This window comes from Mytilus galloprovincialis, chromosome 11 (assembly GCF_965363235.1).
Source record: "Mytilus galloprovincialis chromosome 11, xbMytGall1.hap1.1, whole genome shotgun sequence".
NCBI lineage: Eukaryota > Metazoa > Mollusca > Bivalvia > Mytilida > Mytilidae > Mytilus > Mytilus galloprovincialis.
This window is the reverse complement of record NC_134848.1, coordinates 32478604-32496123: the sequence shown is the minus strand read 5'-3', so window position 1 is coordinate 32496123 and position 17520 is coordinate 32478604. Positions and strand designations below refer to the sequence as shown.

The 17520-nt window shown below is 32.6% G+C and overlaps 1 long non-coding RNA gene across 1 annotated transcript; it reads left to right on the top strand.

Moving 5' to 3' along the window:
- The first annotated feature begins 10471 nt into the window (after positions 1-10471).
- On the top strand, positions 10472-12398 carry LOC143051968 (uncharacterized). The gene is made up of 2 exons (XR_012970969.1): positions 10472-11336; positions 11979-12398. It is a non-coding gene; the product is annotated as an uncharacterized LOC143051968 (long non-coding RNA).
- Positions 12399-17520: the final 5122 nt, after the last annotated feature.

Here is a 17520-nt window from a genome sequence, read left to right as displayed (position 1 = left end):
AATTTATGTTTTGTTTTAGTATGTTTCATCGCTTTTGTAGTTGATCAATTTTATAATGAATGTGTCTGATAATTATGACACATGTATAAAGTTTAATTTTTTAAAAAGAAAAATAGGGTTGCAATTTCAACACATATCAAAGCAATTCTGAAAATATATGTCAGATCAAAATTTCTATAGAAGAGATATATCTTTTTACTGCAATCATATCTAAGCCTGTTGCTTCAATGTCGAAGAAAACTTTATTAACTGTAGTGGACCATTCAATCATTTGGTATGCAGGTTGCAGTGATGGACTTTTTCAATGTCATCTGAAAGGTGGTCTTCCAAACCAATGCCAGAAGAATAAGTGACACCTTCCCCAACTTCTATTGTGGGAAGCTTTTGATGAAAAAAAGTGAGGCATCATAAAGGGTGTCTTCAGCCTTAGTAAATTAAATCTTATTAATTTATTTTTGACAGTCAAATGATAAAATTTAAGCAGCAATGTCGAACTTAAGCATTGTCTTCAGGTACTTTAGTATTCAATTCATTGTCATTGAATTGTTGATTCAGTTTGATTGATCTGGACAAGAGGTTGACATTAAAAAAGATTGTCACCCTTTCAGCCATATGATTAGTAAATGATTACTCTGTTTTTAGCTAATCAAGATATGGAATTTTAATGTGAAGTTTGATAATTTGTTTCAGTATATTTTTAAATGCATTGCTTGTGATAAATTTAAGAATTACCAATCATCAGGACAATTTTCTTTTGCTAACAGCTTCCTGCTGAAGACTGGATCAAATGTGTGAATACTATCTTCTGTTGCACACGTCTCTTGATGATTTCTAGAATACATTAATTTTGTACATTAAGATCACTCAACAAAAAAGCTTCATATTGTGACTTTCAGCTGATATTTTACAATAGCAATATGCAGACAACCTGCTCATTAATAGCAATGTAAATAAAAAAAAATAAAACTTGATATATTATGAAATGCAGGTATTTTATTGATACACCAATGGATTTTTGTGTCATACATGGTACACATCATATATTTATTTTTTGAATGCTTACACTGACTCTGATTCCATTCCTGGTAAGCATCTGAAATATAGAAAATTAGAGTAACAGTTATATATTTGCATTTTTGATTGAATCATATTAAATGAAGTAATTTACTATGCAAAATTTTCCAGTGGCAGTCCAAATTTCCCCGACCATCATCCCAGATGGTCTCTATTATTTCAAGACCTACCTATAGTATTTATTGTTCTCGTCCTGGATATGCATGAAATATTTGCCACTGGACGTTAAGCAACCAACAATCAATCAATCAATCATTGCTGGACTCCTTTATACGTAGGTTTTTTAGGAAACCAAATGATTCTAACAGTTCTTCTATTACTGTTGAATTTGCGGATTCAAATTTTATTTATTTGAGGGCAAGGCTATTATTCAATACCTTTTGGGTCAAGGTTAACAACATGATAGTATGCACAACTTACTTAATTTTTTACATATTAGCTTTAAGATAAATTTATATCAAATCCTGTTGATTGTCATCATATTCCACGGTGGTATTCGCTTCCACATCGTTTTATTCTAGCTACGCCCCTGTTTTTCCAAGATACGCAACTTACTTGTACAAGACATTGATATCCACATCTGGTTTAATCTTCTGATGAAACTTTGTTCAGTACATATACCATAATTTTTATCAACTACAATTTCACTGTGTTAATAAAAAAAATTAAGCACTTTTATTTTTTGATTGAATCAGAAATCACTATAGTTGATTATAAGATAATATTGCAGGCACAACAGGGTGGCAAAATCCTGAGAGAGTGTTCGATGATTTGTCACATTGCTCTGGGTCAACCAAATGTACATATAATCATAAAGGGGAATAATATGGTACTTCATCACTTGCATTACCAGCAACAGCCACCAAGGTGGTACATCTTTGAAACGCTGAGTTTTTTATTGTTTCTAGCAAACATAAATGCACTGTATGCCAATACCACACTAGTTATATTTATAATTTTTACCACAGAAGGATTCTTTACCGAAACATTCATCATTGCATATAGTAGGTCTGGACATCTAAGGTAAAGACAAATACAACTAAGAATCAAAATCTGAAATATATAAATCATAACGCAAATTATAACTGTAATATTATTATAAAATATTGAAGCATATAATCCTCAACTTTTAAATACACGTTAAAATATTCTGATATACCCTTTAAGACCATGTTAAATTGGAAATTTTGGCAAAATTCTTTTATTTTCAAGGGCAATAATTCTATCAAATTCAATTGGATCAGACTCAAATTAGATCATTTACTTATAATTGCTTTGCAATGAATACTGAATTCTTTTAATGGAGTAGTTTTTAATACAAGTATTCCAAACTGAAGTTCATCTAACAGACATACTGTTTGCCCATTTGCTATAATTTAGTTTATGTTCAATCTTTTCTATTTCATTTTTCTTGTTGGCTATAATATACAAAGTATATGAAGAAAGCTTAATGTGGCATGGTTTTAAAATCTTTTTCATTGTCTATGCATAAATACCGTTCTTTTATCTCTTTGAGTATTTCTAGAAATATATTAATTTTAAGGAGCTCATCAATAGTCAAAGATTTCAAAATTGACTGAAAGTCATATCTTGAAGATGGTATCAAGTTGACCCCTTTGACAGCATCAAGCACAATTTTTACACCAATATATATGTCATCTTCTGAATCAATACCATCATCACTATCCAGAGCAGTTTCTATATCAGGCACTAAATTCATTAAATGAATTGCAAGTACTAGTGCAATATGCATGTTCACTGTAATGTACAAATTAGATATAAGGTCAAGTGTTCTTTTAAAGGGGAAAGGTTATTTCATGAAAAGTTGAAATTAAAATATCATACATATAAAATAGAAGTCAACATCCCAAAATTCCTGCTTTTATATATTTAACTATATGTATGACTGTAACATAATATTATGGTCGAATTTTTTTTTGGCAAACAAAAACGTAGATGATCTTGATAAGTAGGTGGGCATATCAGACGAAAAACATAATTTTTTAACCGTACTGAAACATAGTGGTTTTTAACACAAAGGATCCAGTGAATACATCTTCAAAATTCATGACGTCACCAACGACAAAATCTTAATTTAAAACAATTTTCACTTTTAAATACTACTAGAACCCACCCGCGAAATCGCTGGCATATACAGCTTGTGAACTGTTGTGGGATGATTTTTTGTAAAAGATATTATGTATGGAGAATTTCATAAAAGATATCAAATCTCTCTTCCTTTTTCCAAAGTCCGATATTTGTTTCCTTTCTATTAAATTCAATTATTTTCATGTTTCTGGCCTCAGACCACAATTATTCTTTCCTTTGCTACAATGCTTCTTTTGGTAAAAGTCCAACTCAAATTAAAAATATGCACCGTTTCAAACATGAAATAAATGTGACTGCTTATATATAGACCATTATTAGTCTAATAAAATATGCTTCTATGACAGTCCATCAGTGCCTTTCCTTTTGAGAGTCTTATTAACATACCAATGGTAGGATATGAATCATGTATAAATGACTAAGGCCGACTTAGGCTAATTTGAGGGGTGTTTGGAGGGGTAATGATCCCGAAATCCCGGTCTTAAAATCATAAAATCCCGAGATGCAGAATTTAAAGAAATTCATATCCCGAAATCTCTAAATCGAAAAATACGGCAATTTTGTTGCACTGGGTTTGCCAGAAAGACCCCCAACTGAAATAAAACTTGCTATTTAAATCTTTTATCTTTGTGAAACCATAAAAACAGAAATATTTGCAATTGACAACGGGGTTCGAATGCCATTACTTAACATTTAAATTGACTTTTACTACCACAAGTGATAAAAGTAAACTTTAGGCCACACCAATTTAATTTCTTGTTCTATGGATTTTTGCACTCCAAAATTTGGGGCGAGCGAGCGATTTGAAAATTTTAATAAAAAAATATTTAATTTGCAAATTTTTGAGGCGGAACTAGAAAAGTAAAGGCGAGGGATTATAATTTTTTTTGTAAACATAAAATAGTAGGTTTTGACAATATTAAAGCTTGATTTATCACTTGTACTTTGACATTTCTTTAATTTCTGAAGTATTTTTTCCCTGTTCACCAAGAAATAATTAAATCTGGTCTATGTATGTGTCACTGAAAATTAGACCCAAGTCATTTATAATCAGTTTGGGGACAACCCCTTTTTGTTATAAATATCCCTTTAAAATGTTTTATGAGGGATCAATATAAGTTATTATATATTTGTTTTTACAAAAGGGCTCATAATTTCTCAAAGAACTATATATCTATCTGGTATTGAATGGTCAAAACACGTCCAAGAATTTTGTAATTTTCCTGGACTTTAACCATGTTAACACATTTACTTTAACAGTTTAATAATATTCAAAATAAGTGGACCCCTCTTTTAGAAAAAGTTGTTTAAAATATGATGTAACTCTCCTCTTTTTGAGTACTAAATTCTAAGTTTTCAAAGGTATTGTATAGAAGAACTATACAAATCCTTGGTATTTCTATTTTCTTTTCTAAATCAGTAAAATGACCCCTTTTCTGAAAAGGGTGGTTATTGTTCCCAACCTGATAATAACAAACACTCTGACACATATTGCGATATCTTACTTCCGTTTCACTTCTCGTGCGGACACTACTCATTTTTCTTTTGATTTGTCCGATTTGAATCCAGTAGTGGCTAATTACTTTCTAAGGGCACTGAAAGATGAAGCATGTAAGCAGTATTAACTGACCCAAAGCTTTCCCTTGAATATCATAAGTATCTTCTAGGTAAGTGAAGCCTTTTATCTAGTTGTTCTCTTATAGTAACAGAGAGATCTTGGTCTTTATCTGATTTTACTTTTATTGGAGATTTAAGTTTTGAAGCCTCTTTTGCTTATGGAGGTTAATCATATGAATCATTTGGTGCTTGAAACCAATGTCCTGAATACACAACTCATCCAAGATGAACATTGAATTGTCTCTATAAAGTAAATAAACCCAGCTCGATTCATGAAACTGTAAAGTCGTAGCAAACAGATGGTCGCATGGCCAGTGTGAACAAAGCAAGTCCTCAGACTGGAATGATGACACTGCCAACAGATGTGGTGTTCTGATTTTTAAAACTACTGACAGTAAACAAACAACCCTCCCCTTTCACAATTTTCTCTTTTCAACTTTTTCTGCTGGTGAAACACGTTTTCTACAACGGCCAATTAACTCATTTTTGTCGATTGTGGAGGAATGCAGGTTTATGCTGGTTATACTGTTTGAAAAAGGCAAATAGTTTAATGTTTACATCTAGATTTTTCAAATAAAAAAATATGGTCGCTTGGTCTTCTCCCGACCGGCAGTAAAACGCTTGCTGAAGTGGGGCGTCCGTTTGGCTGTGCGGGATGTATCAAGTTCGCAGTCACGTCCGTCAGAAGGGGACGTTAAATCCGATGCCTCGTGTAAAGAGAGTGCCACGCTCTTTGCACGTTAAGAACCCTTGCAACAACTCTTTGAGGGGTCCGTAGGTGGCCTGTTGCAAGGCAAAATTTCTGTCCCTATCCAATATATCCAATATTTTCCAGTGGCAGTCAAAATTTCCCCGTCCAACATCCTAGATGGCCTCTATTACAACAACCTACCTATTGTATTTATTGTGAACTTGTTCTCGTCCTGAATATGCATGAAATATTTGCCACTGGACGTTAAGCAACCATTAATCAATCAATCAAAATGCATTTTTGCGTAAGTCACACTCTCCCTTTTTTTTGCCTAATGTATGTTTGGAATTCTTTAATGTTAATACTTTCGAACAGATCTTTTTTGTCATTTTTAATTGAAGAATTTCTCTCCCTGATACTTTTATGAAAACTTTCACATCTACCAACTGCTTCGCCAAAGATTTTCGATCTTGTCCAGATTTTGGGCGGGATGAAAACCAGAAACAGGTGCAAGTTTTAATTGAGAATGGAGATTTTCTTCTATGGCCTTTGTTGCCATCATAGTTGTTCCGATTCTTTCCACAACTTCAGAAGAATGGTTTGGCCCAAGTAATTTTACTCTTTGTTTGGCATATTTGTTTGACAGTTCCATAACATAATCCCCATCTAAATTGTTACCATCTCCACCCTGAAGGTTTATGCACCTGTTATGGATGACTTCGCCTAGGTGTGTACAAAGCATTAACACCTGCCATCAAAAGGAATCCTTCTAGGCGATATTTTGTTTTGTGTGCCTGATGTTATATAAGGGTGGCATACTTCCAGTGACGAAAAATCCTTGTGCCATCTCCATATCTGGTTGCTTGTACAGATATTTTCCTCATGAGGCCAAGTTTTGCAACATTGATGGCATAACTATAAATATAGTCATCTTGTTCATTCAACTTGATATCTCCCCCTAATTCTAATTTATTTATTGAAGTCGAAATGTCATTTAAAAAATATCTGTCTACAATTTGTCCACACAGCTGGAGGATATAATGTTGCTGTGTATGGACGTTTTCCAAGTGTAAACCTTTCGGTAGTTTTGCACACTTAGCAGACATATCGTCCATTTCCAAATACTCCCATGCAGCGGCAATTACATGAGCTTCTGTTGTTTAATCAATAAGTTCACCATCAGCATGGTAATCCTTTGAAACCTTGGTTACAATGTTTCGCCTATTTATTAGGTTTCTAAGCTGATACCAGGATCTCTACAGCTTATTGTAGAATAAAATTTGTCCATTACCACCTGTAACAAATTAAAGAAGATTTATACGGAGAATTGATAAAGTGAAACATATATAAACGGATTTCCTTCTTGATGAGGCTACATTTTTATGCCCCATTTATGGGAATTATGTTTTCTGGTCTGCGCGTCCGTCTGTCCTGCTTAAGGTTAAATTTTTTAGTCGAGGTAGGTTTTGATGACGTTGAAGTTCAATCAACTTGACACTTATTACACATGTTTCCTATAAGGTCAGATGACACCTGCCAGTTGGACATGTACACCTTACAGTCCAGACCTATTGCTTATTGTATCTGAGATATGGACTTGACCACCAAAACTTAACCTTGTGTAATGATCTGTGAAACGAGGTCGAGGTCAATGGAAAACTGTCTGACGGGCATGAGGACCTTGCAGGATACCCACATACCAAATATAGTTATCTTATTACTTATAATAAGAGATAATTTAACATTACAAAATATATTATTTATTTTTTCTCAAGTAGTCACTGAACCATGAAAATTAGGTCAAGGACATTGCACATGTGACTGAGGGAAACTTCGTAACAAGAGGCATCCATATAGAGTATGAATAATCCAGGTCTTCAACCTTCTAAAATATAAAGCTTTTAAGAAGAAAGCTAACGCCGTAGCCGACGGATCACTATCCTTATATGTCGAGCTTTTTGCGACAAAGGTCGCCGGCTCGACAAAAAACTAACCAATTTGTTTTTTAATTAACAGTATCTATACCTGTATAAAACATACATCTCATACCACTCAGTCAATCTTATTTTTATATACCTTAGCACTGTCATGTTCATCTTGGCAGTAGACGGGGTTACCCTGGTTGATAACTTCCCCATTCTGGCATTTTATTTCCATGATATGAGGTCATTATCAATCCAGTCTCCGTAGTATAGAGTAAGGCAGCATTCTTAATTTCATCAGTTATGTCCCTTTTGACCACTTTTCTGTTTGGAGATCTTTCTGCCTTTATAAGATTTGCTGTCAATAATTCTGCCCCATCTGTTTTTTGGCCTAAAATGATTTAATTTCCTTTGTGGTGGATAACTTCCTTACATCTGATGAGGCTTGAACCCTGTGAGAATAGTTGTACTATTAACAACATTTAGTTTTGGAATTTTCATTCATAAAACCATCTTTTTAAATGTATTGATTAGTTCTTAGAGCATTTGTTTTCCCAGATATAATTTTCAAACTCAAATATATTTATTTATCCAGCAATTGGGTGGCCTACTATACAGATACAGCCATGCTTTTAAGCTTCGCCTACTGCCGGACTACGTTTGACTAGTTTTGTATGAACCTGCGTGACCTCAGAATGTGTATTGCAGTCACATTCAAATGACGTATTGTTTGATCTTCACAATAACTTTTATACGTTCTGTTTGTTTTCAAATATTTCTTTTGAGCAGAAATAATTAAACCAATTTTCTTATAACAGACAAACATGAACATCAGTATTTTCTATGACGACAACCGATTTCAAAACTTGAATGTTTACATGTGTAACAAAATGAACCATGTCAATTTCACTATACATGTTAAGTGAATGCCAAGTTCAGCTCAAAATTCTTAAGTGTAGGACAAGCCGTATACTTCTGTTTCAAATTGAACAATGTTTTGTTATATGTTTTTACTGTTGAAATTATTTGTAATGTTAAAATATAAAATTATTCACCTTGAGAGATTAATTTATTGTTGACTACTCGAAATTTTTTATTTACGAACCCGTTTTCAGCTGAATGTGTGATTTTAATATTGTTTCGCGGGCATCAAGGGATTTTAAATCGAAAATAAATGCAAAAAATGTAAAAAAATCATCTTTCAAAGCAAAAAACATTATACAGAAAAATTTATTGTCTATGTTAGGTGTGAATGTATAGTTCATTAAGTGTTAATTGGTACTGTAGAACAAAAAAACCAAGAAGGTGTCAACGAATGCCCCACTCGCACTTTCATTTTCTATGTTCATTGGACCATGAACTCTACTATCGTAAAAAGTTAAAATATGATAAAGCCCTTTTGAATGAAGAGGCATTACTACAGATTGTTAGAAAAATATTAATATTTTCTTCTATTATATTAATTTTTTTTAATTTTATCTATTATTGTGCTGCATCATTAAAAATAAACTTACCATTCCTTCTCTTTATTGAAGACGTAACCACCTGAAATTATATGGTTCAATACTTCCATCTCCATAAAAGTATGAGCAGTATCCCTGCTTCTTGCATGCTAATTTTGTTGGAAAATTTGCCATCTAATTCTACCATGTGTTTTTTCAAATCAATCCTCTGTATAGGCTTATAGAGGGCCATGTGATTCAATATCTTCAACCTGAAATAGAAACCATATGTATGTTATTGAATGAGGCAAATGTCTATTTACAAATAATTTTTATATGGTTTGTATATTAATGAAGAAATATGTAAATATGATTGGTTGAGAAGGCTGATGGTAGTGGCTTATGAAGTCAATTATATAGTCAATGTTGACAGAACTACTAATTAAATTCCATATCAACAGGACAGCAATTTCCCTGAAATACCTATGGTGATACATATATAAAGAGATGTTGTATGATTAAAAATGAGACAACTCTCCACAAGTGATCAAATAACAGAGTTATTTCATGTTACCATAGATATTTCATTCTTTAATTTCTCGTCAGCTCTCCTGAATAAAAAATCTTTAAATAGAAATAATTTAAAAACCTACTTAAAATAAAAGACAAATTAAATCTATCATTTTTTTCAGCAACACTCAAGAAGAAAGTTGTTATGGTTTTTGTATATCCTATTTTATTTGTTATTTGTCATTACTTTTTAGTGTGTTTTCCTTTGATCCTTTTGGCACTATAATTATATATTCCGCTTTATCTCATCTCAGGGCTTCAATAAGCAATTCCCTCTGGATTGCAAATTTAAGTTTCTGTCAGGCCAAATTGCATTGTCATTGATTCATGAAGCGTTTGACTTAAGATTTTTATAATCAAATACATATCTAAATAAAATACTTCTCCTAATGTCCAGAAATTTTATCAATGAAATGCATGTTTATAAAATTACTACTGGTAAGTTTGAAAATATATACTCACAACATAGGATGATAGATGACTTTTTACTTTAGACATAAGTGATGGGTACACATCGTTCAGAGATACAAGATATTCTTCTATTAAGTTATCGATAACTTCTATATCTTGGTAAACAAAGTGTTTTATTCACTACCATTTTGCATATCTATATACATTAAAAAAAGAATGTCTTGAATATAATAATGATTACAATGCAATTTCCTTAAGATTAAATATAAACTTTCACTGAAATATGACAGTAAAGAACACTTTTTAATTCAAGCTAGAACACTGTCTAACAATAAGCAAATCTTACAGAAATGTCTATTTATCTGTAGTGTGATTTCATATAAAACTCATTTTGGAAATTGAATTATGACTTTGAGCATGTTTTTTACATTGTATTGGAATAAGAAATATACAATAACCATTCATTGTCTCGAAACAAATTTTATTTGTATAAGGCTTGAAACATCTGTTCCTTTATCCTGTTTTGAGCAGATTAAAAATAAAATTTATATTTGAGACAATGTATGGTTATGCTTTATATGCTGTAAACACTTCAACTGTTCGAAATGTAATTTCAGGTAATAATAATAATCATTACTTTTTAAAGGCAGTGCTTTAAGGCCTGACTTTCAAGTCATGAGGTTCATCTTTTCATACGCAATCTATGCAGGGGGTCTTTTGGCCAGAAATAGATCCGGAAATGTTCGAATTTCTCCTCTTCTTTTTATGGTATGATATGGTTTTTGTTTCTTTCATTTACATTGGGGACTAAAGAAACGATCAGTGTGTATTGTTCGTTTTATAGAACTTGTTATTAATGTGTATTTTGCATTATAAGCAGTCAACCTGACTACAAACTATCATTATTTGTATTCCGTGTGGAAAGAGGTCGGGTCAATTTCGAGTGTTATCTGACATCTAAAGATTTTTTAATTAGTTCAGACGTTGATATAACAATGAAAAGTCGACTGAACATGATTAATATTGCATCTTCTATAATTCAAAGCGGAATTCGGTTTATAAACGAGAAACCGTAAAGTGTTTTCAATTTCGGTATTAGTTATGTATGTTGTCTACGTATTATCCTGGTTCCCGGTACTACGTTCCGGGTATTAGCTATTTGATATATCTGATGTGTAACATTACGATCAGGTACCAGCCAATCTATGTGTGTATGTGTACATGATTTCCCGCCAAAATGACCCACTTACAGCTATGGAAAAATAGTCCATAAACGTTCCGTATAATGATATGCAAATTCATAATTAATCGTAACTTTTTTTATCTTTATATAATAAATATAACAAAATGGAGTCCACAAAATTGAAAATAGCATTATTTTACGAGGATTTCTAATATTTTTTTCACTTCCGGGCGCAGTAATACGTATGTTTTGAAGAAGCTCGAAGAAATTGACAAAGTGAATTGAGAAGGAAACGGATAGATATACGTCCTTGCTATCAGGTAAAACAATTTAAATGTACAGAAAAAACACATTTACTTCACACAAATAGTACAGGCTTAAGCATTTTATTGTCATATACACGACTGTAGTCTAGTGTTTAAACGACGGTGGTGACCTGCAAGGTACGGGTCATACTGGGTCAAGTCTAAATATGTAAACATATCCACGTGCTATTAGGTAGAAAGCATCGTAATGCAATATCTACAACTTTTTCCTCCTTTATACATCGTTTAACCAGATATATTTCTCTTTCAAATACACTTAAACACGGGTTGTATGTACGTATCTTTTCTAGTGTTTTCTAGTCCTTATTAAAGTTCATTTGTTGATGTTTAAATATTTTTGAACGACTGAACACAGGAGTGAATGAATGCAACAATTATATATACTGAAGACTTGGGCTGTACAATGATAGTGAACGTATATCATACTGATAATTATTCTAGCAGTAATTATGTTAATTTAGGATGTAATGACAGGAATTCATGAGCTATGCCTCAGGCTTTCTGAAAAAATATCAATGACAATGTAAACAGGAACAAAACATTGACACGAATGATGCTCTCTTCTATGTTATAGTTATTTAGGTATGTGTGTTGCACAAGTTTCAAAAAAACTAAAGTTATAAAACTTTTTTTCAGGGCACTAACTCACTTTAAAGAGACTTGTCTACTGCCATACCCATCCTATTTTCATGCACCATTTGCAAGCAAGAGACTGAATGGTTTGCAAAATTAAAAATCAGGACGGTGTCCAATTAAACCAAAAGAACTAAACTGGATGAATATTGTAGGAGAAATCTAGAGGAAAGTTTTGATTTGTGAAATTGGTTTTCCTGAAAAGTCATTCATCCTAGCCTGCAGAAAGGAACTATAACTGTCCACCACCAACTGACGAGCTAATGTTGAGCTTCACATATGGAATTACTCAAATACCATCAATGTCTAATATGTTTTCAGCACAGATTTCACAAGTTATGACACACCTGTGCTTTTTTTTATACCTGTTAAAGAGTTGTATACTAAATTTTATTTTTTTATCAATAAATATATCTTGTGTCATTTAAGAACTTGTATTTTGCCAAAAGATGCATACTAGTGAATGCAAGTGGTGCAGTTCATTTTGCTTTGGTATATAGAATTGAATTACAATTGTTCATGTTATTGGAATGCATATAAAAATAAGGAGATGTGGTACAATGTATATACATGATATTTAGTTAGTTTATCAAGCAAAAGTTAATAAGAAATAGGTATAAGCAGTTACAGGTACTACTGTACAATCTCAAACAATGAGAAAAACTCATACCGTAAAGAGAATTTCATATTTACAGGTAAGTTTTGTTTTTGCGTTGAATAATTTTCTTCTATTGTTTTAATTGCAAATATGGGGAGTGGTTAAAATGCTAATGAGACAGCTGTTATGGCCACAGAGCCTTAATTGAAAACTTCTTTTTCATTCATACCGGTAGATTTTGCCTGGAGTTAGAAACATATCTGCCAACTTTTCAAAATGCACATGGGGGTTTTACGTGAAAGATGGTTCATATAGTCATACAAACCTTCAAGGGCGCCTTCAAATAGAAGCAGGACAAGTCGCCCCACTGGCTAATCGCCCACTTTTAAAAAAACCGCCACAAACTGATTTATCAAATCGGCCAACATGTGAAATTGGTTAAATCATGTTAAATATTACTCCTGCCAACCCGCCCTACTTATAAAAAAACGGTAATATTTAGATTAATATATATATATATATATAATTAAAAATAAAAACTCGCACCACTTTAATGAAAACTAATCTACACAGAATACAAACAAACCGAAAATTTATTTAATTACTATTATTGATATACTGAAATTATAGTTCTAAAAAAAAATGTATTGTTGAAGAATAACTAAGTTTTGAAGCTTAGTTATTTGCATAACAATTGAAAAGAAACCTGTTAATTGTATCATAATGCAATATAAGGAATTTAAGTTATATTCAACGGGATAACATCTTTTTCCATAAGTGGGGAGGGTTGGCATTACTAAATTCATCCTGGTTAATAATATATTTATCTAGATTTCACCGATTTCCATTAGGTGGGATCAGTTAGCAGGAGTAATATTAACGGAATTTAACTTATATACAACGGGATAACATCTTTTTACATGATCTAAAACAGCCTGCCATACACATTCCAAAGAGGTGAGTAAGCGTTCTATTTATAGTGTCCAACCTACTGTTGGCATTCGAAAACGAGACAAAGTGAAACTAGAATGTAAATAATGGAGTTTTCTAATTAAAATTTATAGTTTTTAATAGAATAATATGCAGAAATAATAATTTTTACTGAACACTTTTTACATTTTCCCGCCTGCATAACTTTTTCAATAGAACCATGATTCGGAAGATGAATGTCTATGGTTCGGACAGTAAATGTCTACGGTTCGGACGTCCGAACAATGGTTCATACCCAATACAAAAAAATATAATAATCACCCACACTAAAGTTGGCTCCTTGTAAAATAGGAAACAAAGCCAAATTACTTTGAGGGTCTTGGAGAAAATCCTTCATTTCATTATTTTCTCGATCAGCAGTTTTGCCTTTGGTCCTTGCTGCTCAGAAAATATAGAACATGACCAGCATTTTGGTGTACTATGAAGCAGTTTCACATAAATCACATACATAGAACGAATCCTCAAACAGTCGTGTTTACGCGTCGACAGAAGAAGAAAAAGGTATAATTTCATGTTTGATACGACTATCGTAATATCTTTATATGTCGTCTGCCTCCTAGAAATGCCTACCATTTGTAGTGTTAAAGGGCGCTTTTCATCTAAGAAACCTGTAGAAAGAATACATAATTTTATTGAAAGTAGACGAAAAGTTAAAACACAATCAAAGAAGTTCTCTGTCTCAGACATAGTTTTAGAAGACCACCCTTAATTTATTTTATCATCACTGCAAACATCATCTACATTAACCAAATATCCTCCTGAAACCAACAAAAGCTATCACGAACATGACAGAGATGATTTATTTCATGAATATAATCCATCTGATCTTGTTCCCCTAGACCATTGTAGATTCCTGAGTGAATTAGAGTATTTGGCTAGTCAGCTGAAAAGATGTATAGGGTGTAACAAACCCCTTCATTTGCACGATGCCAGGGGTGTTAGAAGCTATGGCGTTTCAGGAATTTTGTATATTGTCTGCCATAGACCAATATGTGGACGTTTAAACAAAATTAAATTAGGGAAGACGCATTACTCTGGTGAAAACAAGAGAGGCATAGGTGTATTTGATGTCAACACTAAAATAGCTACAGGTTAACATGCATTGAAAAATGTTTAATTTTATGTTTATAACAGTTTTAAAGGAAATTTATGTATACACACATAATATTAATTTAATAGTATCAAAGGGACATCAGTTCCCCTTACCAGGTTTTAATTGTAATGATATTCATTGAGCAGAACAAATCGTCCCACTTGTCAAAAGTGTTAACTTAAATCCTGTCAATCATGTCAATGTTCCTTCGGCCAACTTGTCAACTTAATGAAAAAATGCAAATGCTTGATGAATATATAATTTTCATATGATGTCTGCCAACTCTCTCAACTTTGGTTGGCATTCAAGTCAAATAAATACTGATAGTCACTTCTTTATGCTTTATTTCAACAAAAAGAAAAGAACTACAAATTATATATACAGTCCACCAAAAGTTAAGCACCACCAAAATATAACTGGCAATATTTTTTTAACTATTGCAAAAAATATATTAATGTTTGGTGTTATGAATTACCTTTAACATACACTAAAAAAATTCATTACGACCAAAAAGATTGCACTCCGATAAAGCAGTCAACCAACCTTTTATCAAAGGTCATATGTGCGTTAATAAATACACTGTTTCTCCAGGTGGTCGTGTAAGTGTTCGTACATTGGTCCGTCGACTTTATAGAGGCAAACGAAGAGCACGTCGTGGTGTATAGAGACCTGTACCTTCAAGCAGGCACTCTACCGCCAGGTTTAAATGGGATAATGAACATCTATGCTTGAACATAAGAACCTGACAAAACACTCATTGGTCAGATGGGAGTCAGTTTCCTTTACTGCCAGAAGACGCCATAATACGAATTTCGCAGGTGGAAAAAACGGCCTATGACCAAAAACAATATTTGCACAAGGACTGCATGCATTGCTGGTTGTGTTCCAGTACGGGGTTGCTTCTTATACCGTTATAAGCTGGGTATGCATATTCTGCAGGGTAACATAAACGGACAGACATACAGAGATTTGGTGCCTTAACATATTGTAGTCCGTCATTTTAGCAAACCCCCACTTGCGTCAACATTGTCAAGACACTTGTACCTGAATGACAACGCTATACCACGCAGGGCAACAATTTTAACCGAGTCCAAAGAGCAACCAGCCATTTATACTAATTTTTGGCCTTCCTTGACTCCATGCATGAACCCTATCAAACATGTCTGAGATGCCATTGTCGGAAATCTCAATCGCAGAGATTCACCTTTACAAAAGTTTGTCGATTTAAAAGTGGCATTTGTTGTTTAATGCAACAGATTTCCTCAACTAAAGTTGTGAAGGCTTGTACCGAGAAAGATAGGTCGTGTTATGAAACTGTACCGGAAATGAGGTTGTTACACATGCTATTGACATTAAATTTGCCAAACATACCAAAGATTATGTGTAGAAAATTTTAATGGTATTGGGTGATTAATTGTTGTAAAAAAATAAAATCACAGTGAAACTTAAATTCCATTTCTTAATTGTGTAATTTACACTATTTCTATGAACGAAAAACCTATATGCATGGAACCTTCATAAGTGACCAAAATTATATTTGTGGTTTGTTTATGGTATACATTAGCAAAATTGCTATATGATTGTTTTCTATTTTTCGAGGAACAATTGATTTTTTAAATTTGAAAAAAAATCGATGCAATAAAAGTAGGTGGTGCTTAACTTTTGGCGGACTGTATATAAGAAGATGTGGTATGTTGGGCAATGATGACATCCCTTCACAGAACCCAGTATCTCGCCTAATTTATGAAGTTGAGGAACTTTTACTGCAGATTGCATGTAATATTTACTGGAAGACAAACTTCGTCCATATATAAGTAACATTATATTATACAAATATAAAATACAAATACAAACTTTAACCACAGACATGACAGAGTAATATTTATTTATCTAATGATTTCATAGATATTGATTTTATTAATGAGTGGGATGGGGAACATGATGAATATACAACAGGATTGCATCTTTTTAATCAAGTAGGGCGAGTTGACAATACTTAATTCATCATTTAAAAATGTTGTTTTTTTCACCATGGCAAATGAAAAATTATCATTTTCTCCAATAAAAGTTATAACAGTTCCTTTGCCAAAAAATAATTTTTTAGCACTGAACTACTTCTGCTATACTAGTAATTGGATTTTTATTAGTGGATGTCAGAAAATCAAATCAGTGTTTTTCAAATTATTTAATTCATTTCAATTTTTAATCTCTGCTAAATGAAAATATGTTGTCCACAATATTTTCTGTTATTTCACTGTCACATTCTGATTCATCATTGTCACTAGTATAGTTATCATCATCATCATCGTCATCATCATCACCAGATTGCAAGCTGTCAATAAGGGCTTGTTTGGCTGTCCTCACTGCTTTCAAAGCTGCAGTTGCTGCCTGAAGTATATAATACATACAATAAAACAAAAATTAATGTCAAACTTGACATGCTAATATTTTAATTGTTACTAAAGCATTGTATTTGATATAGAATTATGACCTCACAATCATAATCAAAAGATGAGTTGAAAGAGAAATTGAAAATGTGTAAATCCATCACTGTCTCAATGATTATTTTCATTTCTTGGAAGCTTAATGTAAATTAAGATCTAATAAATGCCATTCAACTATTAATTTATATTAAACATAAAAATGATGACACAGTCAAAAAGGCTGTCATTGATTTAAGCTATTGTTGTAACCAGGTTTAGTCTGGTTAGCACTTCAGAATCAGTGTTTGTTGTTGTATGAATTGGATGCATGGGCATAATTGTGGGGTACATCCTTTGGGCTTACAAAATCATTATTGATAATTTTACTAGCGGCTCACCTGAACATAATTTTCTGAATTGGGTTTGATGAAATCATGCTCA